We start from the raw sequence: 27941 nt of genomic DNA, 5'->3' as shown, positions 1-27941 counted from the left end.
CCTCCCCTGTTTGAGAGGATTAGAAATTCAGAGCTAATGTAACATGTGTGTTGCTATCATCGGAGTTATGCTACCTTGGTGAATATTATTCTTTTGGCTTCGAGTTACAAAATTAGAAAGCTATTTGAATTAATTATTTCCAGGTCTTGCCGATTAAGCACTGTAGGTTGCATCATTGCATGGTTTCACCCATGAAATAGAAAACTCATGTAATTTGTTTATGGATGAACTTAGGATTGAGCCCTGTGATGTAAATACTAAATAACTATTAATGTGGACCATTTATCATTCTTAATGGTTCTTGAACACTGTTTGTGACAACTGATTATGGGCAACTGTATGCTTGTTGGTTTAGGAAAATTTAAGATACGCAGAACTCTTAGTAAAATTCTAAGTGTCTGTGACTCTGGTGCTGTAGCTGCCACCTAGAAGCAGCTGTGCAAAGAGGAACAACAGGAGCCAGGAGGAAGAAAGCAATGGGATGGACGGGTTTCAGTATATGTGACAACGGGGACACTGCCCATTGCCTTCTTTTTTGGGTCGCTGGATGTGGATCGTAGATTTCAGTTGGATTTTTAACCCACGGATGGTAAGACGGTATGTTTGTGGCACAGTACATTAATTTTAGTGACGACCACAAATTAGCACCAAAGGGAATGGGATAGAGAAGCAAACATAATTGTTAATGGTTGCTTTTACCCATTTAAATTGATGCTCATGCCTATCCGTGGCTCAAAACATGTTTGGATTAGATATATATGGTAGTGTCGAATGATTTTTTTTTCATACTCCTCTAATTGGTTGAATTTTTTAAAAAAGACAGTTATGGAGAACTTATTGGCCATGCACTGGTTTTTGACATTGTTATCGATGAGGCTTATAGAATAGTATGTTGTTAAGCCGAGTAAAATTATTTGTACGTTGATATCGACCCCTATTTTATCGATAACGATAGGGCCAGGGTGACGGACGGACGCTTTGCTTACTGGGCTTAGGTACCGGCCCAGCCAACCGGCCTCTAGCCTTCTCAACTCCTGCAGAATATTTCCCCACTCTTGTTCATCGTAGCCGCTTCCACCGAGTCGTCCGTCCACAGCGGCCACCTTCACCGCGTAATCCACCCCTCACAGTCACAGTGGGCCGTCCGCCCGCAACCACCTTGCCTCGCCGCCACGGCCATCCTCCGTCGCGCCCCATCCCGTGCCGTGCCCGCCCTAATCCTGCACCGCGCCCCTCTGTCACGGCTATGGCATTCATCGCGCCACCGCCACCCTAACGCCACCAGGAGGAGGCCGCCGCCGGTGCGCCTGCACTTGGGTGTACGCTGGGCCGTTGTTCTCGACGTCCCTCTAACCCGAACTTGCTGGCTATTGCAGTTCCTCACCAGGTAGGCCGTGACTGCCGGCAACACCATGTTTTAAGTGTTTCAGACGTTTTCGACAAATGTTTCATCCGTATGTTGCAAAAATAGATCTAAGATGTTGCATATATTGCAATGACAATATACGCATGTTGCAAGCGTACGTTTCGAGTGTTTCAAACGTACGTTTTAAGTGTTTCATTTGAATGTTGCATAAGTAGATCTGAATGTTGCATAACATGCAGTTACAAGTGTTTATTTAAGTGTTTCAGGTGTTTGATATGTATGTTGCAATTGTTTCATCTGGATGTTGTATATGTTTTACTGAAAGCAAGAAGCATGGGGAGCGACGCGGGTGGTCCCCTACTTGTACGTGCAGCAAGCGCTGCGGTCATGTAGCAAGCCCGGGCATCCAGAGGCACATGTCCGTCCAATCATCCGGGCGCTAGCAGTGCTGCTATTTTATCCATACTCTCGTTGAAAATTTTGAGACGGTAGCAACGAACGGACATATGCTAGTCAAGATCATAAGATACTGGATATTAAGAGATCTAGTTCTCACAGTGGCCAAAGAAACCGAGGATTTGCATGCGATCAGATAGATATCGGCAAAAACTGTTCATAAAGTGATAAACACTCCCGCCTAGCGCCTATTGATGCATCGCTCCAATTAAGCATCCAGCACTTTTAGAAACACAAATGGCAGTCAAGATACACCAATATATATGAAATAACTCGGTTTCAAATGTATACCACACAACACAATCTAGATGAGGAATCGGCACACTTAATTAATCAGGATTTAGCGATGCACAGCAATACATCATTCTACGCCCTGTTCGTTTGGGCTGGTTTGGCTTATAAGTCATGGCTGAAAATACTGTTGGCTAGTTTGGTGTGAGAAAAAATATTATTCTTTGACTGATAAGCCATAGGCTTATAAGCCAGATACGTGCAAGCAAACAGATTGCTAATTGCCAGCTCGAGCTTGAGACAGGAGAAACATATCTAGTCTTGAGATGATTAATTACCCAATACTCGTTACTCTCACAGCACAGTATCATCTATCACATCGTCACACAACATTAAGAGACCAAAATACAAATAATAACGCTGCGCAGATATTTGTAGCATTTTAAAATCTGCCATGCCGACAGGAAGTAGCTTTGTAGCGGAGACCAAATTCATTGATTATGAAGCAACTTCAGGCAACAAACAACATGTTAAGTGTCAGCTAAAAAGAGGCAAAGATGAGAAACATTTCATGAGAACATAGCATATATTGGCAGCATGAATGCATGACCAGTCTTTTTTTGGTAGCCAAAATCGTGGCAGAAGGGGCCAACTGGCCAACCTGTCCTGCCTTGCAGCCCCTAAATCAAGACAGAATGCAGCATGAGGTGTTGTAATATGTTCCAGGTTCATTTATGAACAAGAGGGGTTAGTGGATTACTATCAGTTAGCAGCTCAACAGGAGACTTTGGAAAGCCGTGCTAGACATGTCAAAACCCTAACAAAGATCCTAATCATGCTATAAAAGCATCCTACAACATACTAATGTGTGCACTGAGCAGAGTAGGAAAGAAATTCACACTACAAGCACCATATTATATTGATCATTAAACTCAGCAAACACCACAACACATGCAGAATCCTGTAGCAACACAATGTCACCTAAAAAATTCTCATATAAGAACAACATAACTGTCCCAAAAACTGATTGTTCAGAGTTTTACAAATACCTCAAAAGCAATTTGCATAGAATAGAATTAATTGACATGGAAAACCAATAACGCAATATGCTATAACCAATATAAGCCATCACTCCACAAAAAAAGTGTCTCTTCATAATATAAGCAGTTCCTAAAGGGCATACTCTCATTCTTTACAAGGTCCATCTCGATAAAATTGGCAGCTAGCTGGCTCCATCAATGTAGGAAAAATGTTCTAATGCTAATTATCTCATGCAGTATTATTGAGGGGGAAGGCTAACTGAATGCATCAATATTAAAAATCCTTGACAATATATCAATAATCGAATCATGAACGCATAATAGACTCGAAGTATAGTTCAGACAGACATACAGTAATACACCAACATGTTATATTGTTACACATATTAAGCACCATGCTTCAAATGTTTCAAACTAATGATGAGGCAACGGACCAGCTGATAAATAGAGGAAACCAATAACATCATCAAATAGGAATTACCAATTCAATGCTCCTCTTTAGCTCCTCTTGTGGTCCCTGTTCTTCTCCCCAGATCGCTTTGCTCCCCGGTGATCATGTCCCTCATCCTCATCCGACCCACTGCTTTCTGACCGGCGGTGCCTCCTCCGCCTGCTGGATCGCTTCTTGTCATCTGCAGAATCACTGCCACCATTGTCACAGTCAGATGCATCCCTCTGGTGATGGCTCCGCTTGCGGTGACGTCGATGCCTCCTTTCTTCACCTCCAGACAAATCCTTCTCATCCAAAGAGTCGTCGCTCCTGCGGTGGCTCCTCCTCCTCTTCCTTCCTGCTCTTCCTTGCCTGTGACTATCTAGTCACTGTCATCGCTGCTATCCACATCTGATCTTCCATGCTTCTTCGATCTGCTGGACCTCTTCTTCCTGTCCCTGCCTCTTCTGCCCTCCTCGTCTTCATCCTCACCATCATCACTCCTACTCCTTGTGTGCTTTGATTGTCTCTTGCTGCTGCTCCTCCTATGGCGGTGGCTCGACGACTTCTCTTCCTGCCTGGGCCTCCTCCCCCCATTCCTGGCGCGCTCGCGCTGAGCAATTATCTTCTCCAGCTCAGGGTCGATGTCTGAATCAGAGGAATCGCTGTCCTCATCCTCCTCTTCCACATCATCAGAAGCCTCATCTGCGTCCCCACCGGCAGCAGCCTTCTTTTTTATCTCGTCGAACTTGGCCTGCGCGGCCGCCTGTGCGGCGGCCTGGGCGTCGGCGTCGTCCAGGTCCAGGTCCTTGACAGAGAGGAAGTTGCGGCACTGGAAGGTGAGGTGGCCAACGCGGCCACACTTCTTGCAGGCGCCGCGTGTCTCATCGGAGTTGGAGCCGGTGATGCGAGCGAGCGCGAGGAGGCCCTGGAAGCTGGTGTAGGCGTTGTCCATCGCCCGAGCTGGACCCGGAAGCTGCTGCGGCGCTGGCGGCCGCGTTGGCGTCGTTGGCGGCTGCGGCGGCGGCGTTGGCGGAGACGGAGGAGGAGGGGCGGCCCGGCTGTTGCTTGTTGTTCTCGGGGGCGTAGGGGTCGTATCCGATGGCGCTCTGCCAGATGCCGTGCGTCTGCAACGCCGCGCTGCTGTGCACGCGGTTGTTCGCGGGCATGCGAACGCGCCCCGCCGTCGCCGGCATCTTGGATCGCCGCCGGTTGCGCTCGGGGGAGGACGAGGGGTAGAGTTAGGGTTTGGAGGGAGGGGAGGATTAATTGGGATCTGGGGATTGATTTCGGCTCGATTGGGAACGCGTCGAATGGGGAAAAGCGTAGCCGCGACCGGAAATACATAAGGGCAATTTAATTTACTGCCACTCTTAGGGTGGCCACTCCTTAAGTTGTCAGCGTAAAAAGTGTTTTTACATATTTGTCACTGTATGTAATTCACCTCCTATGAATTTGTCATTTTCGCCGACGTGTCGTGCCAGATGGACTCGCCAGTGTGGAAGGCAGCCTGGGTACCCTATTTGGGCGTGGCAAATGACCATACTGCCCCTCCTCCACCTCACGTTCTTTTCTGGGCCAGGCAAAGGACCGATCCCGGACCGAGAAGCCACCGACTCTACTCCAACTCATGCAGCGCCCTCTCCCTGAACCTCATGGCGGCGGCGGCAAACAAGCAGGAGGCGCCGGCGACCTCCTCGTCGGCGTAGCCAGGCCGGCCTCGGGCCGAGTCGCCACCCCTACTCTGGCTCCCGCCTCCATCCTCCTCTCCCCCATTTTTCTTCTGGCCGCGGCGGCGGTCAAGGCAGTGGCGGCGGTCAAGTCTACGGCGGCGGCCAGGAAGGGGGCGCGGCGGCGGCCACTTCCCCAGTCACAGCTGACGTACTGTCCCCATTCTTCGACGCACGACGAGCAGTAGGTACGAATCGTACTCCCCTAAACACCATTTCGCCCAAATCTGCTGAACTTAGGGTTTCAATCTTATTTTTGTTACATCCAATGTAGTCACACTACGGTTATTGTTGATTCGTATGCATTAAGATGAAGAGGACTGGCTGCCCTCCTTAGTAAGTTCGAGCTTGCATGTGCTGTAGATTTTAGGATCCAGCAGTCCTTTCTTCTACATTTTTTTAATGTGCTTATGGTTCTGTCTAGGATTGATCCTGGAAATACTTTTAGAATCCATGTTTGTGTTGATAAATACACAGCCACTGGTGATTATGATGACAGTGTGGAAATGGTTCAGCAAGAGCATGATGTGTGGTTTGATCTTAGCACCCAGTGCTCCCTGTCTAAGTTTGTGGAAGAAATGAGGACAAACATCATTTGGGGTAGGGATCAGCAGTTACTTGTTTGGAGTGTGGACAAAGACAGTGGGACAGAGTGGAAGGTTATTACTAATGAGCAGTTCATGGAGATGATAGAGGCCAGATGAGATGAGAAGGAAATGGATGTGAACTGTGAGGTGCTTGACAGGGACAAGGAATTATCCAGACAACCTAGATGGGATGCAGGAAAGGCAAATGTGCCAAATGAGCGTAGTGTTCATTCCACATCTGGTGTAACAGCAGAGCAAGGTAATGCTCAGGCTAATGTTGAATGCATTGATGATGCTTGTAGCAGTCCAAACCATACTAACTTAGATGATCGTGGAATTGATTGGTCAGCTTACACTATATTACAAGAGGAAGAATTAGATGGGGATGCCACTGTCTTAGTAGATGAGGACAAAATATATGAAGCCATGGGCTTCAAAGCTGTAGATGATCTTGTAGATGGTGGTGATGGTCTAGCCGAGATACCTGTGCCAGCATTCCTCCTGAGTTGCAAGCAGAGATGGATGCAGCAGCTATGCTTGTTGATGATAATGCTGAGTTTAAGCCTTTGTATTTCTATGACAGAGATAATCCTGATATGTCTGTAGGCCAAATCTATCCATCAATGCCTGAATTTAGAATGGCAGTGAAACAACATTCTATAGTTAAAGAGTTTGAGTTGGGCACTAAAAAATCAGACAAAAAGAGGTTTAGGGGTTTCTGCAGATCTGGAGGATGCCAATGGATTATTAGAGCAAAAACTCAGATTGATGGCAGTGTCAGGGTATAATACGAACTTGCCATTGTTTTTTGAATAACTTGCCATTGTTTTTTAATAAACATCTCTATCATTGTTTTATATGTGAATTTTATATGTGACATTTGTCATTGTTCTTTTGCAGATACAAATAAACAAGAATACTCATACTTGTGCTTCTAGATCAAGAGTACTCAACAGGATGGCATCCCAGGTCTGGATTGCTGAGAGAGCGGTTCCTTTGCTTAGAGATGATCCCTCAATGGGGGCAAAGGCAGTCAGGAAGGAACTTGAGAAGCAATACAAGGTCAAGATCAACTACCAGACTTACTGGTATGGTAGGCAAAGGGCTGCAGATAAGCTTTTTGGTAAGTGCGATGATTCTTTTGATTGGTTATATAGATTAAAAGCAGAGGTAGAGCTTAGGTCACCTAGAAGTGTGGTTGAGATAGACACTGTTCAAGTAGGAGATAAGGTTCACTTCAGTAGATTTTTCTGTGCATTCAAAGCTCAGATTGATGGTTTTTTAGAGGGCTACAGGCCATACATTAACATAGATTTTACTCATCTTAATGACCAGTGGAATGGTCAGTTGCCTTCAGCCAATGGTATAGATGGTCATAATTGGATGTTTCTAATAGCCTTTGGATTCTTTCAGTCTGAGACCAAAGAAAATTGGATTTGGTTCATGGAGCAGTTGGCTAAGGCACTTGGGCCAGTAGAGCATTTGGCTATCTGCATAGATGCCTGCAAAGGCCTAGAGGCTGCAGTTAAGCAAGTATTCCCCAGGGTAGAGCAAAGGGAATGCTTTAGGCATTTGATGGAGAACATGAAGAAGAGGTTTTGTGGTTCCACCTATGCTGGTTAGTACATGTGGCCAGTAGCTAGAGCATACTCAGAGGAGAAGTTTGACAGGCTAATGGCAAAGGCTACTGCAGGAAGGTCAGACATTTGGCCTTGGTTAAATGAGCATCACAAACTAAAGTGGGTCAGAAGCAAGTTCTCAGAAGAAATTAAATGTGACTACATAAACAACAACCTGCCAGAGTCCTCGAATTCTTGGATCAAAGAGTTCAAAGATAAAGAGTCCTGCCATTAGACTCACTAGCTGATGCAATCAGGATCAAGACTCTGGAACTTTGGGAAAGGAGAAGGAAGATTTTGGTAGCCATGTCAGAGGACATTCTACCAGCTGTAATTCATCAGTTAAATGCTACCAACAAGGGACTTGGTCATCTAAAAGTGCTCAAAGGAAATCCTAGAGAAGCTGAAGTTGTTGTATGGTACCAGGGTGAGGAAATTAGAAGGCATGTGGTTTACCTTGAAGAGCAGAAGTGCACATGTAGGGAGTGGCAAGTTAGTGGCAAGCCTTGCTCACATGCTCTTGCAGTGATTACTGTTGAGAGGCAGCCAGACATGAGCAAACATGTGCATGAGGCATACAGTGTGAAGAAGTTGCAATCAGCTTATGCAGGAGTCATACCACATATAACTAACAAGCAACAATGGCCTAAAGTAGACAAGGGTTTCAAGGTTTTTCCACCTGTGGTGAAGGACCCTAAACCACTAGGTAGGACCAAGAAGAATAGAACCCTAAGCTGTTTTGAGAGGTTAGGCAAACCAACAAGACAAGTGACATGTAAGGGCTACGGTGAACTTGGCCATAGAGCAACTAGCTAGAGGTGTAGCCTCACAGGGACCAAGAAAAGGTATATTACATTTTCACTTCTTTTGTTTCTTGTCACACTTAATTACTAACTTTCACAAATATTTGTGTACAGGAAGAGGACCAAGAAGACAACAACAAAGCCTAAAAGGAAGAAGCAAAAAACTATTGAAGATTCAGCAGAAGTGGGAGAGGAAACACCAAGAGCCAAGAGGGCAGCAGCCAGGAATGAAGTAGTAGTGGGAGAGGAAACACCAAGAGCCAAGAGGGCAGCAGCAAGGGAGGCAAAGGCGGTGGCAGAAGCAGCAGGAGCAGCAAGAGAGGCAATAGCACAGCCACCATGTTTGGCTCTTGTCCCAGTAGCAGCATCAATGGAGGTAGCCCCACCATGCTAGAGGTTTGTTGCCACCATTGACTTGACAAAAAACCATAAATACAAATCTAACTATTTGTTCAATGTAGGAGGTTGGACTTAGAGGAACCGGTGGGATTGGAGATAGTACCAGCAGCTGCTCCAAAGAAAATGACACCAAGGAAGAAACAACTAGCATCCAAGGTGAAGAAATCCACACCAACAAAGGCTGCCAACTAAGGCTTCTGTGTTGAATATTTTGCATGCGTGTTCTTTTCTGGATGGACCTATTATGTATGGACATGTATAACTAATGGCTATCATGTGCCACTACTTTAATGAAACTATTTAGTCATGGATCAATGACCTATTTTGTATGGCCATGTACCACTAATGGTTGTCATGTGCCACTACTGTAAGAACTAAGGTCAATGACCGTGGACCTTTTATGTATGGATCTATGCATGTTGTTGGATCAGTTATGTATGTTGTTATGGTAATTTGTGGTAGTTTGAGCTTGCATTTTTCAGCATATATGCACCATGTTTCAGCATGTATTTTTCACCATATTCTATATACATGTTCCATCAATAGTACACAGGAGGAGTGGGGGTGAGAGAAGCTGTGAGAGTGTTGTGGGGTGCCTCTGACCCAACCGGGACCAGCTTAGGAACAAAAGAAAAGAGCGAGGGGCAGGAAGGTCATTTGCTAGGCCCAAACAGGCCTCCTAGGCTACCTTCCACGCTGGCGAGTCCATCTGGCATGACACGTCGACGAAAATGGCAAATCCATAGAAGGTGAATTGCATACAGTGGCAAATATGTAGAAGCACTTTTAACGTTGGCAACTGGAGGAGTGGCAACCGTAAGAGTGGCAATAAATTAAATTGCCCAATACAAAAGAGCTCTGAAGTCGGCGGTGTGAAGCGGGCTCATGTGTGAATTTTTTTTATTTTAGTCCTTTTAAAAAAACTTATTTTATAAGTAGACCCTTCACAAAACCTTTTCTAAAAATAGAAAGTTCGGTGTACAGTAACCCTACGCCAAGATATGTGGCTCGGCGTCCTACGATTCAATGTTAAACTCACCATGTAAGCGCAGCATGTCGATTTGTCCGAAGCTCAGGCGTTTTCTCAATTAACGCCGAGATTAGCCATGTCGGCGTTTGATCAATTAGCACTGAGGTGTTCCCTGCACAGTATAAGCTAATCGTAGTGTTTGCTTGTTAGTTTCAATCAGGCCTTATCAGATAGCCAACAATATTTTTCTCTTACAACAAATCAGCACCAGCCGAGCTTATCAGCCCAGAAACCAACCAGCGAACAGGCTCAATAACTGAGCCCCAAGTGGATGTACTTGTCCATTCAATATCTTTCGAAGATCCATAAAAAATAAATATAAATCCCCTTAACATGAGATCAATTTTATTAGATCCATAATGTTCCACTCTATAGGACAAAAATACGTATGGATTGATAAAATATTTTCCAAGATTTCTAGAGATAGCTGAAAGGTCCTAATGGCTAAAGGGGGGTGAATAGCCTAATAAAAATTTCTACAACAACACTTAGCAAATCGGTTAGATAATTATGAGGCGGAGCAAGTGTTGTGCTAGCCTACTAAAAATGCAAGCCACCTACCACAATTCTAATTTATATAGTTTCTATCCACACAATAGCTATATCACTACACTAAGTTAGTGTACTCTCAAAGGCTAACTAAAGAGCCACACTAACCAAACTAACAAGCTCTTACAACTAGCTACACTAAAGAGCTTGACAACTAGTTTGCCGTAATATAAAGAGAGTGAGCAATTTGTTTATACCACTGTGTCAAGGAAGGAGCCAATCAATCACAAAAATAAATAACAATGAAGACCAATCACCTCAAAATCAATGATGAACACAATGATTTTTTATCGAGATTCACTTGCTTGCCGGCAAGCTACACATCGTCGTAACGATTCACTCACTTGGAGGTTCACGTGCTAATTAGCATCACACGCTAAACCCTCAATAGGGTGCCACACAACCAACACAAGATGAGGATCACACAAGCCACGAGCAAGCCACTAGAGTACCTTTTGACACTCCACCGAGGAAAGGTCAAGAACCCCTCACAATCACCACGATCGGAGCCGGAGATAATCACCACCCTCCGCTCGACGATCCTCGCTGCTCCAAGCCGTCTAGGTGGCGGCAACCACCAAGAGTAACAAGCAAATCCCACAGCGAAACACGAACACCAAGTGTCTCTAGATGCAGTCACTCAAGCAATGCACAAGGAATCTCTCCCAATCTCACAAAGATGATGAATCAATGATGGAGATAAGTGGGAGGGCTTTGGCTAGGCTCACAAGGTTGCTATGTCAATGTAAAATGGTCAAGAGAGTGAGCTTAAGCCGGCCATGGGGCTTAAATAGAAGTCCCATGAAATAGAGTCGTTGAGCTCCTCACTGCACTGAACACGGGCCGACCGGACGCTCCGGTCAGATTGAGCCTTTTGTCATCGGCTTCAAATGCCGATCACCCGATTTCAATAGTCAAGTGATGACCAGATGCGTCAGCTAGAAAGTGACCAGACGTTGGACCTTAGCGTCCGGTCGTTTTTAGTAAGGTTCCAAACACAAATTTTCACGACCGGACATGTCCGGTCATGCCCGACCGGACTCACCCAGCGTCCAATCACTCAACTTCTCCTCTATGCGCCTCACGTCAGCGTACGTCAGCACTGACCGGACGCACCCTGCCAGTGTTTGGTCACAGAGCGACCCAGCATCCGGTCATTTGACCGACGCCAGCGTCTTCGCTGTTACACCTGACCGGACGCGCCAGTCCAACCGAGGCCAGTGTCCGGTCACTTCTAGTGACCTCCGTCTTTTCTGTCTAGGGCGCCGGTGGAGTTTCTTACTCTTGCTCCCAAACTTCACCACCCTTGATCAAATGTGCTAACCACCAAGTGTATCACCTTGTGCACATATGTTAGCATATTTTCACAAATATTTTTAAGGGTGTTAGCACTCCACTAGATCCTAAATGCATATGCAATGAGTTAGAGCATCTAGTGGCACTTTGATAACCGCATTCCGATACGAGTTTTACCCCTCTTAATAGTACAGCTATCAAACCTAAATATGATCACACTCTCTAAGTGTCTTGATCACTAAAACAAAATGGCTCCTACAATTTATACCTTTGTCTTGAGCCTTTTGTTTTTCTCTTTCTTCTTTTCAAGTCCAAGCACTTGATCATCACCATGGCATCACCGTCATCATGTCATGATCTTCATTTGCTTCTCCACTTGGAATGTGCTACCTATCTCATGATCACTTGATAAACTAGGTTAGCACTTAGGGTTTCATCAATTCACCAAAACCAAACTAGAACTTTCAATCTCTCCCTTTTTGGTAATTGATGACAACCCTTTCACAAAGATATGAATTAAAATTCAATTGAATCCATGTTGCTTGCCCAAGCATATTTACCATATGTAAAAGGATATGGACAAGTTTAATGAACCCCAAATGATAGCAATTGCTCCCCCTACATATGTGCTAAGAGTTTGGATTGTAGCTTACATATATGCTTAGATAGAAAATATAGGAGACAATGTCTACCAAATGATGCTAAGGTATAAAAGATAGACCTTTGAAGCGTGATACCAATCGGAGTGCACCATTATACCATCCTTAGCAGCATGGTTAGCTTGATACCACTTTGAAACAACACTTGAAAGGAAATCACTAGATAACCTATGCATGCTAGTTTTTCATTTCATTATTCAATCCTACAACTAGCATACACCACACAAGCATGGATATCGAAATTTTAAACTTGTGCCATGCAAGTAAACATATGAAATGCACATTCAAATGTACCATACAAGTTCATGAGCTTGCTCCCCCTACTTGTGTGCTCAAAATTTTAATTGATTCCTTTCCTTTGTCATATCTCTCCTCCTATGTCAAATTATCTCCCTATCACTTATATCTCTATTTCTCTCGCTTTGGTGTCTATTTACTATCTTTGTGCACTATTTCTCCCCCTTTGTCATCAATGACCACAGAGGTTTAAAAGGTAGATAGATTAGGATTATTAATGTCAATCAATGGGGTGAGGATCATTTTCCCAAATTTGGTTCAATCTAGATCATTTGCCAAAGATATTTACCTCGGTTTGATCCAAGGATAAGCTTCTTCACACCTCCAAATAAGGGTTATCTTGTACCATATTGAGTTAAACACTTAGAGCTCATTTTTTAGATTAAACACTAGGTTTACAAGCCCACAAACATGTCATATGCTACCACTAGATCAAAATAAGCATAGAAGCAATAGTGGTACCATACAATCATCAATTTATTTGATTTTCATGAATGAGCCTAATAAAATTGAGAGATGACTAGATGCACTAAACAAGACCTTAGCAAGAATGTATGCCATGCCAATCAACTTTTACCTTGGATTACTCGAATGAGAGGCATGTCATATAAGTGGGGGGTGCATCAACACATATTTGAGAAATCCAATATATTCAACTCATTCCTTAGCTTGTAAAACCTTTTCTCATCCAATGGCTTGGTGAATATATCGGCAAGTTGATCTTCGGTGCCTACACTCTCAACACAAATATTCCCTTTTTGTTGGTGATCTCTTATGAAATGATGGCGGACATCAATGTGCTTTGTTCTTGCATGTTGAACCGGATTGTTGGTCAACTTGATTGCACTCTCATTGTCACATAGCAATGGCACTCTCTTGAACTTGATTTCAAAATCACTCAAAGTGGCCTTCATCCAAAGTATTTGTGCACAACAACTATTGGCGGATATGTATTCAGCTTTGGCGGTTGATAATGCAACACTATTTTACTTCTTTGATGACCATGAAACAAGTGATCTTCCCAACAATTGATATGTGCCCGAGGTGCTCTTCCTTTCAACCTTGTATCCCACATAATCCGAGTTGGAGTAACCAACTAGCTCAAACTTTGCTCCTTTGGGATACCACAAACCAACATTTTGTGTATACTTCAAGTACCTTAATATTCTCTTTGTAGCCTTCAAATAACTTTCTCTTAGTGAGGCTTGAAATCTTGCACACATGCATACACTAAATATGGTATCCAGCCTTGATGCGGTCACATAGAGTAGGTTTTTAATCATAGACCGATACAATTTTTAATCCACTATATTTTCACTTGCATCACTATCCAAGTTGCCATTGGTTTCCATTGGTGTGCTAATGACTTTGCTATCATTCATGCCAAACTTCTTGATTATATCCTTGATATACTTGCCTTGATTTACAAATGTACCATTCTTCAATTACTTGATTTGAAGACTAAGGAAGTAACTTAACTCTTCAATCATGGACATCTCAAACTCATTAGCCATCATCTTTCCAAACTCATCACAAAAATCTTAATTGGTTGATCCAAATATGATATCATCAACATAGATTTGCAAAACAAATAGATCTTTTCCAATCTTCTTGATGAAAAGAGTGGTGTCAACCTTGCCCATTGTGAACCCTTTAGAGAGTAGGAAATCCCTCAATCTCTCATACCATGCTCTAGGTGCTTGCTTCAAGCCATACAATACTTTCTTTAACTTGTACACATGGTTGGGCTTCTTGTCATCTTCAAAACCAGGAGGTTGCTCAACATATACTTCTTTATTGATGTAGCCATTGAGAAATGCACTCTTAACATCCATTTGATAAAAGCTTGATGTTGTGGGCACAAGCATAGGCTAGCAAGATTCTTATTACTTCTAATCTAGCAACCAAGGCATATGTTTCTCCAAAGTTAAGACCTTCAACTTGTGTATAGCCTTGTGCTACTAATCTTGCTTTGTTCCTTACTACTATCCCATCTTGATCTTGCTTGTTTCTAAAGACCCATTTGGTTCTAATCATATTATGTTCCTTTGGTCTCTTTACTAATTCCCATACTTGATTTCTTGTAAAGTTATTCAATTCTTCATGTATAGCATTCACCCAATCAACATCCTTCAATGCTTCATCTATCTTTTTTGGTTCAATGGATAACACAAATGAGAAGTGTTCACAAAATAATGCCAATCTTGATCTTGTTTGTACACCTCTTGAAATATCACCAATGATAGTGTCCAATGAATGATCTCTTGCAATATTGGTTGGTTGGAGGATTGAAACTTGATTGATTGCACTTGCTTGATCATTAGGTTGAGATGATGTACTAGCCATTTGATCTTGTTCATTATCATGAGAGCCACTTGCACTAACTTGATTTGTATCATCTTGCATATTTGAGTTAGAGAGCACTTGCACTTGATTATCTTTATCATCATTCACTTGCCTAGGCCTCAATTTATCAATATCCATGTTCTTCATGGCATTTGAAAGTTGAATGCCTCTAACATCTTCCAAGTTTTCATTCTCTACTTATGACCCCTTGGTTTCATCAAATTCAACATCATGAACTTTATCAAGAGTACCACTATCCAAATTCCAAACTCTATATGCTTTGCTTATAGTGGAGTAACCAAGTAGGAATCCTTCATCATATTTCTTGTCAAACTTGCCTAATCTAGTGCCTTTCTTTAAGATATAGCATTTGCAATAAAAGACCCGAAAATATGCAATGTTGGGCTTTCTACCATTCAAGAGCTCATATAGTGTCTTCTCTTTCAATGGGTGACAATAAAGACGGTTGCTATAATAGCAAGTCGTGTTGATAGCTTTGGCTCAAAAAGATTGACTCATATTGTACTCACTAAGCATAGACCTTGCCATATCAATGAGTGCTCTATTCTTTCTCTCAATAAGGCTATTTGATTATGGGGTGTACTTGGCTGAGAATTGATGTCTAATTCCAAACTTATCACATAACTCATTAATTCTAGTATTCTTGAACTCACTACCATTGTCACTTCTAACTTTCTTGATGGTTGTTTCAAACTCATTATGAATGTCCTTGACAAATGATTTGAATGTTGCAAACATATCACTTTTGTCCACTAGAAAGAATACCCATGTGTATCTAGTGTAATCATCCACTATCACAAAACCATATTTGTTACCACCAATGCTAATGTATTGTGTTGGGCCAAACAAATCCATGTGCAATAATTCAAATGATTTACTAGTGCTCATTATGCTTTTCTTAGGATAGGTGTTTCCAACTTGTTTGCCGGCTTGACAAGAGCTACAAAGCTTATCCTTTTCAAACACAACATCTTTCAAGCCTCTAACCAAGTCATGCTTAACCAATCTATTCAATTGTTTCATTCCAATATGACCAAGCCTTCTATGCCATAACCAACCCATGCTAGAGTTAGTGAACAAACATGTAGATAATATAGCTTCACTAGCATTGAAATCAACCAAGTATAGATTCTCATATCTAAATCCTTTAAAGATCAAATTAGAGCCATCTACACTTATGATCTCTACATCATCTATCCCAAATATGCATTTGAATCTAAGATCACACAATTGAGCAGCGTATAGCAAATTGAAGTTCAAGCTCTCTACTAGCAACACATTGGATATGCTCATGTCATTGGATATTACAATCTTACCAAGCCCCTTAACCTTGTCTTTGCCATTGTCACCAAATGTGATACTATCATAACCATCATTGCCATTAGTGTTGATTGAGTTAAACATTCTTGCATCACCGGTCATGTGTTGAGTGCACCCACTATCAAGTACCCAACGCCTTCCTCTGGCTTTGTAATTGATCTACAAAAGAATATCAATTCTTTTTAGGTACCCAAACTTGCTTGGGTCCTTGAAGGTTAGTTACTAAGCTCTTTGGTACCCAAATAGCTTTCTTCTTTGAGCCCATCCATGATTTACCAATGAATTTAGCATTCACACCATTTGTACCCTTAGTAAGCATATAGCATGAATCAAGATTAAGGGAGGATACATTAGCATATTTGCTCTTGTTGGTGCATTCATGCTTTTTATGACCCACTTGCTTGCAACTAATATAAAACCGACCATTGTTCTTCATAAAACTAGTATTGTGAGGAGCAAAGGCCGCCTTGCCTTTCTTGGGGGTATAGCCCAATCCCTCTTTATAGAGAGAAGCTCTTTAGCTACCAAGCACATAAGCAAGCGGTCCTCACCACCATAGGCCTTAGCCAAAGTGTGAGTGAGCTTGTTAACCTCCTTCTTGAGATTTTTATTCTCAACCACTAGTGAGGTATCACAAGGGAGACCATCACTACCAGATGAGGTAGAGGTGGAAGTACTACAAGAAGGGTTAGTGGGAGCAATAATGATAGGCATAGATAATGATTCATCAATTAAATCACAAGTTAAGCCTACATCACAAGTATCAACATGCTTCTTTTTATTTTGCTCATCAAGCAAAGAGGAATGAGCCTTTTCAAGCTTTTTGTGAGCTTTGTCAAGCTTCTTATTGGCTTCCTCTAGCCTCTCATAAGATGCATTGAGCTCATTAAAGGCTTGCTTAAGGGTTTTTAGTTTCTTACGCAAGCTTTTACATTCCCTTCTCTTGATGTTAAAGTGTTCTCTAGCATCTTCTAGCATATCAATTAATTCATCCTTAGTAGGTTCATCATCATCACTATCGCTATCATTTTCATTTTCATTATTATCATCATGTTCTTCATCACTTTTATCATCACAAGTTTGTACCTTAGTTGCCTTAGCCATGAAGCATGATGAAGAGTCGAAGAGAGAAGGCTTCTCATTGATAGCAATGCTTGCTAGAACCTTCTTCTTGGTGGTCTTGTGATCATCACAATCATCATCATCACTTGAGGAAGCATCACTATCCCAAGTGACCACATATGAACCACCCTTCTTCTTCTTGAAGGTCATCTTGTCCTTCTCTTTCTTTTCCTTCTTGTCCTTTTTCTTGTTCTTCTTGTCATCATCATTGTCGCTATTGTATGGACATTGAGCAACAAGATGATCTTTGCTTCCACACTTGAAGCACTTCTTGACTCTTATTTGTTCTTAAATGAAGACTTCTTTCTTCTAGCACGGTAGCCCTTCTTCACCATGAACTTGCCAAATCTCTTGACAAAGAGAGCCATCTTCTCATTATCATCATCATCCTATGAATCATCTTCTTCACTAGATGTTTCTTGCTTAGCTTTGCCCTTAGATGATGTGGCCTTGAATGCCACGCTCTTCTTCTTCTCATCCTTCTTCTCATCTTTCTTCTCCTTCTTTTCTTCCTTCTCATCATTATCTTTATATGTGTCATTGGTCATTATATCTCCCAACACTTAGTTTGGTGTCATGGTGTCCAAACCCTCCTCACTGTAATAGTGACCAATGTACCAAATCTTTAAGGTAAGCATATCAAGAACTTATGGGAGAAGTCATTGTCCTTCACCTCTTCTTCAAGTGCTTTGAGATCATTGACAAGCACTTAAAGCCTATGGAACATCTCCGGCACATTCTCATCCTCCTTCATCTTGAAGCTTGCAAACTTCTCTTTGAGAATGTATGCCTTTGCACCCTTTACGGCTTGAGTGCCTTCAAAAGATTCCTCCAACTTCTTCCAAGCCTCATGAGCCATCTCAATATTTTTTATTTGCTCAAATGTTCTCTCATCAATTGCATCATGAATGGCACTTAGAACAATGTCATTATTTTGGAGAAGCACTTCTTCCGCCGCGGTGGGATTCTTTGGATCTTCAATCTCAATTGTTGTTTCTACCACTTTTCATACCTTTCTATTGATTGACTTGATATGTGTGGTCATCTTTGACTTTCAATAAGGATAATTTGTGCCATCAAATTAGGGTGGCTTCTTGGTGTTGTTGATTTGAGCCATTTTTACACCGAAGGTTGTTAAGCCTCAAATCACGGTGACCTCAGCTCTGATACCACTTGAAAGGTCCTAATGGCTAGAGGGGGGTGAATAGCCTAATAAAAATTTCTACAACAACACTTAGCAAACCGGTTAGACAACTATGAGGTAAAGCAAGTGTTGCGCTAGCCTACTAAAAATGCAAACCACCTACCACAATTCTAATTTATATAATTTCTATCCACATAATAGCTATGTCACTACACTAAGTTAGTGTGCTCTCAAAGGCTAACTAAAGAGCCACACTAACCAAACTAACAAGCTCTCACAACTAGCTACACTAAAGAGCTTGACAACTAGTTTGCGGTAATGTAAAGAGAGTGATCGATTTGTTTATACCGTCGTGTCGAGGAAGGAGCCAATCAATCACAAGAATGAATAACAATAAAGACCAATCACCTTGGAATCAATGATGAACACAATGATTTTTTACCGAGGTTCACTTGCTTGCCGACAAGCTACTCCTCGTTGTGGCGATTCACTCACTTGGAGGTTCACGCGCTAATTGGTATCACACGCCAAACCCTCAATAGGGTGCCACACAACCAACACAAGATGAGGATCATACAAGCCACGAGCAATTCACTAGAGTACCTTTTGGCGCTCCATCGGGGAAAGGTCAAGAACCCCTCACAGTTACCACGATCGGAGCCGGAGACAATCACCACCCTCCGCTCGATGATCCTCGCTACTCTAAGCCATCTAGGTGGCGGCAACCACCAAGAGTAACAAGCGAATCCCACAGTGAAACACGAACACCAAGTGCCTCTAGATGCAATCACTCAAGCAATGCACTTGGAATCTCTCCCAATCTCACAAAGATGATGAATCAATGATGGAGATGAATGGGAGGGCTTTGGCTAGGCTCATAAGGTTGCTATGTCAATGCAAAATGGCTAAGAGAGTGAGCTTGAGCCGGCCATGTGGCTTAAATAGAAGTCCCTACGAAATAGAGCCGTTGAGCTCCTCACTGCATTGAACACGGGCCGACCGGACGCTTCGGTCAGATTGACCGGACGTTGGACCTCAGCGTCCGGTCGTGCGATGTGCGCCACATGTCATCGGCTTCAAATGCCGATCACCCGATTTCAACGGTCAAGTGATGATCGGACGCATCAGCTAGAAAGTGACCAGACACTGGACCTCAGCATCCGGTCATTTCCAGTAAGGTTCCAAATGCGAATTTTCACGACCGGACGTGTCCGGTCATGCCCGACTGGACTCACCCAGCGTTCGATCACTCAACTTCTCCTCTGTGCGCCTCACGTCAGTGTACGTCAGCACTGACCGGACGCACCCTGCCAGCGTCCGGTCATAGAGCGACCCATCATCCGGTCATTTAAGCGACACAAGTGTCTTCGCTGTTACACCTGACCGGACGCGCTGGTCCAACCGAGGCCAGCGTCTGGTCACTTCTAGTGACCTCCGTCTTTTCTGTCTAGGGCGCCGGTGGAGTTTCTTAACCTTGCTCCTAAACTTCACCACCCTTGATCAAATATGCCAACCACCAAGTGTATCACCTTGTGCACATATGTTAGCATATTTTCACAAACATTTTCAAGGGTGTTAGCACTCCACTAGATCCTAAATGCATATGCAATGAGTTAGAGCATCTAGTGGCACTTTGATAACCGTATTCCGATACGAGTTTCACCCCTCTTAATAGTACGGCTATCAAACATAAATGTGATCACACTCTCTAAGTGTCTTGATCACTAAAACAAAATGGCTCCTACAATTTATACCTTTGCCTTGAGCCTTTTGTTTTTTCTCTTTCTTTTTTTCAAGTCCAAGCACTTGATCATCACCATGGCATCACCGTCATCATGTCATGATCTTCATTTGCTTCTCCACTTGGAATGTACTACCTATCTTATGATCACTTGATAAACTAGATTAGCACTTAGGGTTTCATCAATTCACCAAAACCAAACTAGAGCTTTCAATAACTTTATAGCATGGTCCTTGCTGCATGAAAAATGTATTGTGCAACTGCAGCACCTCGTCGTCCGTCGCTGAACGCCGAGATAGCTTTAAAAGACACCTATTTCACCGTGGTATACATGACCATGATGTATGCATAACTATATAGCTTTAAAAGATCATACTATGTTCCTTGAAAATATTAGTAACATTTATTTCTTTGAATGAGTTTATTATGAAAATAAATTTAACGATCAATCTAATGATACTAACTATATACCATAAATATTAATATTTTCTTATATATATTTGGTTAAAGATTATAATGTTTAATATCTCAGAGAAACGAGAATGACACTTTTTTATAGGACGGAGTGAGTAGTCATTAACAACAATGCCTCGGCATTGCACATTCAAATCTTCTAATGCTACTTTCATGCACTTGAAGTAAATACACTCTCCGTCTCTAAGTAAATCAATTTCTAGAATCCATGCGAGCTAAACTTTTTTAAGATAAATCTTTATGGTTTTTTTTCTAAAAAATCGGTCATAGCTTAAAAAGTTTCACTTAAAATAACTCTAGAAATCTATTTACTCAGGGACAGTAGCAGTTAGATGTATACATAAATTCAATGCATAAGATTTACACAAAAAAAAAATCCAATGCATAAGACAATGCATGCTCATATGTGCTCCAAGTTTAACGCATACGCAAACAAACAAATGCTATTAGTACATGCACTAGTCAAGTCTGAGTGCCTCGATGCACCAATTTTGACGAGCGTTTCTCTCCCTTGATCAGGCCACAGCGCTCGAGCAGGATCCTAAGGCTACAAACTTCTATGTTCTTAAAAAAAAAACCAAAATAACTTATGATTTAGAATAGGAGAATTTGCACGGATCTTAAAGCAATCTATTATTAAATAAATTCATTTTATTTAATTAACCCAGGGTCTCATATAGGCCTGGCCCCATCCACACCCATCATGTTCGCTTGTCTGAATTCTAGAGGAATCTGGATGGTTTGGAGGAATGCTAGATGAATTTGTGAGAAAAAATACTGTTTCGGATGAAAAAATAAGCAGATCAAGCCGGATTTAAGAGCACATGAACGGGGCCTATATACTGAGCGTGGCCATGTCCACCGGTTCCAATTATCGTGGTTCGTTGCTACTTCGTGTTTGTTGTTCGTCGACCGAGCAGGTGCAGCACGTAGAGAGGCGGCGAGTTGGCGACGGTCTCATCCGCTTTGCGGCGGGTTGAGAGCATGCTGCCCGCTGAGCGCGTTCTCAATGAAGGCTGTAAGATGAAAAGGAGAATGCATTTTTTCATTCTTAGAGTACGTAAAAAAGGTTCCCAGATGGCTAGTCTAGGAAGAATTTTATTAGGTATCTTAGAGAGAGATTAAATAACGAGTGATTCATAAATAGCTAGTATAGCATGATCTTCTAGAAACATTTCTCTCACAACTCACAAAATTAACTCTCTACTATAATGTTTATTTTTTATTATTTTCTATGTCACATCTATATAGTTATTTATAAATTGCCATTGCTGACGCCCTACCAGCGACCGGTCAGCTTAGCACCGTCGCTAGCTCCTAGGGCGTGTTTGACGTAGCCCTGGGTTAGTTTTGCCTGAAAAATCTATAGCATGTAGTCTGCTTGGAAGCTATTTGGTTGGAACCCTAGATAGCAGCCTGGACTAGGCATATGCTTCTTCCCCAGGCGACCAAAATCGATTGCGTGGCTGCTGCATGTTGTTGCCTGGGCATCAATCAACGTGAGAACTCTCCAGGGGCCCACAGTCCTCTTTTCTCGGGCAATAAACTTCAACCAAACAGTCACCTTTGTGGTTGCCTGGCCAGGTAAAATTGAATGTAGTTACAGGCAACATGCAGGCAGCATCTTTCTCCGGGCAACTGACCGTGGCTGACGGCTCGACAGGAGCGCAGCACCATTTGCAGCGACCTCTCAACATAGGAGGCGATAGCCTGTCCATGCTTCCGCATCGACCTACAGGACAACCTCAAGATCCCACCAATATTGTTTTCAGATGCAAATCAGGCAAAGCCGTCCTGTCAAGAGGGCACTCGAAATGGCGTTGTGTCCCAACCTGCGAAATGTACTTGATAACTCATGCACAAGCTTTATCTCAAAAATATTTCTAGAAACTTTGGCAAACATTTTATCAATCTATGTATTTTTACCGCACAGAGGGTAACATTGCGGTCCTAATAAAATTGATCTCGAGGCGATTTATATTTAAATTTTTATGAATGTTCACAAAATTTTGAATGGACAAGTACATGACTACATGCACTTGGGCTCAGCTGTTAGCTTGTACTGTGCAGGTGCAACGCCTCGGCGCTAATTGATCAAACGCCGACATGCCTAGTCTCTGGCGTTAATTGACTAAACGCCCAGCTTCGGCCAGATCCACACGCTAGCGCTTACGTGCCAAGTTTAATATTGAATCGTACGATGTCGAGCCGCATATCTCGATGTAGAGTTCCTGTACGCCAAACTTTGGTTTATTTTTAGAAAAGATCTTGTCAAAGGTATATTTAGGGCCCGTTTGGTACGGCTCGCAGCGGCTCCGGCTTATCCGACAAAACCACTGTAGCAGAGAAAGAAAACTGGCTTTTTGCTACAGTAGGGGAAAAGTGAGGCAGAAAAGTAGGAGAAAGAAAGCCGGTTTTTGCAAAATTTTCACTGCTCGTGTGGCCGTTGTCTGTGGGAAGAGGCGGCCAGCTGCCCAGATCGTTACCATCGAAATAAGAAAAAAAGGTTAATTAAATATGTGCCATTATAATTTTATCGTTTTTAGAATAAATCATTACTATTTAAAAAATTATGTCACTGTCATTATAACTCTATAGATATTTGAGATACGCCATATATACACGTCTTGAGACGATTTAGGCCCCACTGACAGATGTACAAATGACAATGTATATCCGTATGGACAAGATTGTCCTCTTTCTCTTCTCTCACACTCACTGACACATGGGGCCCATTCGTCAGCCTCCCTCCCTCCCTCCCTCTGTCTTCTCCATCTCCGGTCATACCCACCACACGCGAGGGGCCTGCCGCCAGAGCCGGGCGAGCGCACAGCCACAGCCACCGCCACCGAGCGAGCAGGCAGGGGCACGTCGGGCTAGTCGCGCCGCACGGGGCTGGCGTGTCGGCGAGCACCGAGCGGCACGACGCGGCCCTTGGGGTCGGCGCAGCGGGCAGCGCGGCTAGAGCAGAATACAGCTGGGAGCAAGCTCGTCCGGCCTTTGCGCAGAGCTGGCGGCTAACGACGGCGGCGGAGGTGGCTAAGCCCGCGCGGCTGGGTGACGGCAATGGTGCCCTCGGTCTCAGGCGCTGGCGTGGCGAGCTGGGCTCACAGCCCTTGGCCCTGCAACGGTCAGATCCGTGCGTGAGACGAGCTCACCGGCAAGGTCCAGCTCACGGAGCTTTGATTGCAGTCACGTCGACGCTGATGGTGCGGGCGAAGTCTCCTCCGGTCGGGTGCCGCTGCTCGCTGTTGCCGGCATCGGCATCGAGCGGTTGGGCGACGCCGCCCTGGCTGGGTGCCGCCGGACATCGTGTCCAGTATCATTGGTTGGGAAGGAGATGGCCGGCATCTGGTGCTATACGGCCTCTGTGTTGCTGTGTGGCCGTGCCCTTGCCATGGATTGTGCTCACGTTCGTTAGCTTGTCACCGTCCACGTTCGCCTGAGAGGAGCGTCCACGCTCGCCGGCGCACCGCGGCCACTCGACCAAGCTCAGGGTAGAGGACAGGGGAGAGGAAGGGACGACACATTGGGCCCACATGTAAGTGGGATAGAGTGGAGGAGTATTTTGATCCATACGAAAATACAAAATTGTACATACACTTGCACGCAGGCTCAAAGACACCGCAGACGTATATAATGATATGTTTCAGCTTTTGCAAGAATTATAATGACATTGGCACAGTTCATGAATAGTAATGGTGTGCTTTAAAAACATCAAAATTATAATGATACAGATCCAATTAACGAAAAAATAGTAAACTTTATGAGTCTCTACTAAGCGTAAATAAACTGCTAGAATTTGCTTGTAAGACGTCCCAACGGTTGTCAATATATATATATATATATAGGGAGAGGCTATTCAGTAGCCGGCTACAAAATAAGTTATTCTGTAGCCACCTCCATTTACTATAATTTTATATACTAATTTACCATAATGTCAATACATATTTACGATAGTTGGGTTACTATAACACATGGGAATATTTACCATAACGTTATATTAAACCACCTAGTAAGGAGTTACTATAATCTCGTAAATTAACATAGTAATTATCATAACTCAAAGTGGCTACAGAATAAGTTATTCTGTAGCCAGCTACAGGATAGTAGTTATATATATATATATATATATATATATATATATATATATATATATATATATATATATATATATATATATATAGCCACTTTGAATTACTATAATTACTATGTTAATTTACGAGATTATAGTAACTCCTTACTAAACGATTTACTATAACGTTACAGTAAATATCTCCATGTGTTATAGTAACCCAACTATCTTAAATATGTATTGATATTATCGTAAATTAGTATATAAAATTATCGTAAATGGAGGTGGCTATAGAATAACTTATGTCGTAGCTGGCTATTGAATATACTCTCTCTCTATATATAGTCTAGGTGAAGTTTTGTTGTCATGCATAAAATTCTCTTCACAGGATTTTAGATGGAACATAACACATTAACTTAAATAATAAGATGCATCTAATCATGGTGGAAATAAGATCGGGCATTAATTACATCTAGGGATGAAACTGGATGGGATCGATAGGGATAAACCCTCTATTGTTTTTACTTTTGCATTTTAATACGGAAATGAAATAGAAATAGGAAAGGCCGAAAATGGAAACGAAAACGGGATCACCAGAAATCGAAAATGGGTCAATTCAGACGAGACATGTTCATATGATCAGGATACGGACAAACAAAACATGAACATCGACATATAGAACCAAGAAACATGATTTCACGTACTGACCATGGCAACACTGCCAACATATAAAAAAATTCTAAATCATACCGTATGGTTCGTAAGGTTAACAGAAGACCCATTACGAAAGCCAATCATAAAATAGGTCTCCAACGTAATATCTATAGCCTCCAATAGAGTACCTATATATAAGATTCATTTTGAGTGCCAGTAGATGCATAATCCAAATCTGAGTATCTTCTCTCCTGGAGACTTATTTGCAGAAATGGTTGTCTTTTAGGTCTTGTTGTTGGAGAAGATCAAAAATAGATATGGAACCTTTTGCCTGTAGCGCTACCCAAAGTACAAATGAGTCTTGTATTTTAGGTCGTTGTTGTTGGAGACAGTCTAAGATGACAATAGTATAACAGTGCAAGACCATGATATGACAAGGGTACTATTATGTGGCATAGACGAAGAATGTGATGTATTATTGCACTTCTTAAAACAGGGATATCCTCTGCGAACAAAAGTGGGATATCCCAGCAAAAAAAAAAACAAAAAACGGTAAAAGAAACATCCATATCATTTTCATCCCGTTTTTGGTTTACCAAAAATAGAAGATCTAAAAACGGTTGGAATAATCATTGATACAAATTCAAGCGGGTTAAGTATAAGAATCAGGACAAAACGTAATGGGATTTATTTCACCTGTTTTCATTTCCGGGCCCTGTTCGTTTCGCTGAAATTTGACTTATACCGATGCTTATGCTAATTTGTTGTGAGGAAAAAACATTGTTCGTTCGCTAAAAAATACTGCTAAAGTAGTTCAAACGAGGGCCGCGATAAACAACATGGTCGTTGCATGTTGTACCTTATTCTTGTGCAGTTGTGCGGGCGTGATAAACAACATGGTCGTTGCCTTCACGACCGCGGTCTTGTTTGGCGTGTCCCAATGTAGGTTGTCCTCTAGGATGAAGCGTGCCAAAGATAAAAGTCAGATACTTGCACGTGAGGATATGGAAAAGAGCACTGTGAATATGTGCAAGTCTCTATGGTTATGCCTAACTCATGAGGTCGTCGTAAGATGTATGATATATTATTAGTGGTAATACAAATCGTCTATTTGCTAAGTGATGTTATATATGAAGGAGGGGAAAAGACGTACATCGTAGTCAAGCTTTGAACCAAAGTGTCTGTTTGATTGGACTAGGACTAAGCATGTCTAAAGATTAGCAAGCTAAAAATCATTTACAGCGAGTAGACGATTTGCATTACCACTAAAAATCATTTGATGGACTAAGACTGCTCCTAGCTTGCATTAGTCACCTCGCTCTAAATTTTGGCCAGTGAAAAATCTAAAATAAAGGATAACTATATTCAAATATCCAATTAAATAAGTCCTAGGATGATATTTTTTTACCAGAATTTATATTCCTAACAATTGCTAGTAAAATATATAGAGAGTCTTATGGAGTTGCTCTAACTTCCGTCCATGAGCGGCGCTGGAGTTCAATGTAGTGGCTGCTATTTTCCATTCACACCTTGCATTGTATATTGCTCTTATATTTGAAAACTGGCTTAAAATCTTGTTCTATAATTTAGCTTCAACTTTTATTTTAGAAGCATGCATCTTTTTTTTGTTTCTGAACCAACTATTATATTTTTGGAAACTGAATAAATATATATTTTATATAAAGCTCTGGTGATACCGAATACAGAAGTTTTTTTTTTTGAAAAACACAATACAGAAGTTTTCAAATGGCACCGAATCGGCGAACGGTCCGACTCTCGGCTCTGGTCGAACCCAACCGACTTCGGGCTGCGACAAGGCCGGTTTCTCTTTTGAGTATTCCTCTCTTTTTCATTTAGCTTCGCCTGCCGCAGGCATAAGGATGGCAACGGGGATGTACCCGTCGGGTATCACCGGAACGTTCTCTTCCCCGCTACGGAGAATTCATCCCGTCCCCGTCCCCGTTAACTGTCTCGGGTATAGATTCTTGCCCATCCCCGTACCCATCGGGTATCGGTCGGGTAACAGATACCCGACGGGTACTGTATACCCGATAAACAAGGACACTTGGGGTCGCAGCTTTGCAATCGGAGACATTTATTCTTCACTCGGGTATAAGTGTCGGAGTCTCGGAGATGCCGAGGAGAAGGAGCGAGGTTGCGAGGAGGACGAGCAAAGGTGGTAGAGAGACCAAACTGAGGACGCGAGGGGCACGAGCGCTCGTGAGGCCGGAGTTCTTGTGCTGCAGGCGGAGATTGTGAGGAAAAAATGAACTAGGGTTCCTAAAACACACAAACTATATATATGATTGTTCAGATTTGGACAAAAATACCTATGTTGCGCTTCTTTGGGCCTAATACTCGCATGACAGCTCAAATAGTCGGGTTCCCCAACGGGTAACGGAGACGGGTAAACAGGGAACGTTTCCGTACCCGCTATACCCGTCGGGATGAATTCTTGCCCATTTAGATACCCGCGGGTAAAGATATGATCTCATCCCCGTCCTCTAATGGATCCCATACCCATCGGGTATCGGGGCCGTTGCCATCTTTAC

The 27941-nt window shown here is 42.6% G+C and overlaps 1 pseudogene; it reads right to left on the bottom strand.

The window, feature by feature from the left end:
- Positions 1–3386: 3386 nt before the first annotated feature.
- LOC136545910 (CAX-interacting protein 4-like) lies at positions 3387–4843 on the bottom strand (annotated as a pseudogene).
- Between the last annotated feature and the right edge of the window lie 23098 nt (positions 4844–27941).

Source organism: Miscanthus floridulus, chromosome 3, assembly GCF_019320115.1.
Source record: "Miscanthus floridulus cultivar M001 chromosome 3, ASM1932011v1, whole genome shotgun sequence".
In the NCBI taxonomy this organism is placed as follows: Eukaryota; Viridiplantae; Streptophyta; class Magnoliopsida; order Poales; family Poaceae; genus Miscanthus; species Miscanthus floridulus.
This window is presented reverse-complemented; position numbering and strand designations above follow the sequence as displayed.